Source organism: Pteronotus mesoamericanus, unplaced genomic scaffold (assembly GCF_021234165.1).
Source record: "Pteronotus mesoamericanus isolate MK-2021 breed Mesoamerican mustached bat unplaced genomic scaffold, CSHL_Meso_final contig_164, whole genome shotgun sequence".
Lineage (NCBI taxonomy): Eukaryota > Metazoa > Chordata > Mammalia > Chiroptera > Mormoopidae > Pteronotus > Pteronotus mesoamericanus.
The window spans coordinates 31,961,544-31,962,825 of record NW_026555065.1 but is presented as its reverse complement, the minus strand read 5'-3'; the positions used below and the strand labels follow the sequence as shown (position 1 = coordinate 31,962,825).

The window sequence follows — 1,282 nt, the reverse complement described above, 5'->3', positions numbered from 1 at the left end:
AGTTCTCTCTTAAAGTAATGAAAAATTGTCCTCAGGTGAGGATTTAAAAAAAAAAAAAAAAGAAAAGAAAAAAGGAATTTAGGTCTTTGCCCTGGCCCCTGTGGCTTAGTTGGGGCATCATCCTGAAAACGGAAAGGATGCAGGTTTGATTACCGGTTGGGGCACATGCCTAGGCTGCAGGTTCAATTCCTGGTGATGGAGCATAGAAGCAAGCATCCAATGCATAGTTGTCTCCCTCTCTCTGCCCCTCCCCTCCACTCTCTAAAAATTAATAAGCATGCCCTCAGTTGAGGATAAAAAGAACTTAAGTCCTTGTCCTAAATCAGCAATTTCCTTTCAGTAGTTCAGCAAAATACACTGAAAGGAAAAGCAACCCTGACTTAGTGTGGCGCAGTTGATTGGGCATTGTCCCAAAAAGTGAGAGGTCGCCAGTTCAATTCTGGGTCAAGGCATACACCTGGGTTGCAAGTTCAGTCCCTGGACAGGGTGCATACGAAAGGCAACCAATGTATGTTTCTCTCCCTCTTGTTTCTCCTCTCTCCTTCCGTCTCTCTAAAAATAAATAAAATCGGTGCTCACTTCGGCAGCACATATACTAAAATTGGAACGATAGAGATTAGCATGGCCCCTGCGCAAGGATGACACGCAAATTCGTTAAGCATTCCACATTTTTTTGAATTACATAAAATAGAACAATTTTTTAATGATCCAAATGATTCCCTAATTTTAAGAATAACATAAGTACATGTAAAATAATATGGGCTGTAAATGCTAGACGTGGTAATCAGAACGATGTAAAAATTAACTTGAACATTTTTGTGTAGATTTTAATATTAAACTGGTAAGTATAGAATGTCAGAAATCCTCGGGTTGTCTTTGGAGAGAGATCATAGTATGTGAAATGATATAAAAGTGGAAAAACAGTTAATGAGGCCACACAGTTGTAGAATGAAAGAATGCTTTAATTACTAAAGTCTGAAGAGTAGGTGGAATTCAATTATATCTGTTTTAAAAAGTCCATTTTTCTTTTAATATTTTAAAAATTTGAGCAGGGCATCAGAAAAGTTAATCATGCTAACTAGACTTTTTGAGTGATTTGACTTCTGAGCTGTGGACATTGATCCCAATCTTGACTTTTACTCCCTAGTTTCCTATTTTACAGCAACATTTAGAATATATCTATTCCTCTAAGAATTTTTTGATATGTAACAGCTATTATCTGATTATTGAAGCATAATTCAGGACACAGTTCTAGAAGTGGGAGAAGATATTCTCAGAAACA

The 1,282-nt window shown here is 37.1% G+C and overlaps 1 non-coding gene across 1 annotated transcript; it reads left to right on the top strand.

Annotated features, from left to right (window-relative positions):
• The first annotated feature begins 571 nt into the window (after positions 1 to 571).
• Positions 572 to 673, top strand: LOC129064503 (U6 spliceosomal RNA). The gene has a single exon (XR_008528482.1). It is a non-coding gene; the product is annotated as a U6 spliceosomal RNA (small nuclear RNA).
• The last annotated feature ends 609 nt before the right edge of the window (positions 674 to 1,282 follow it).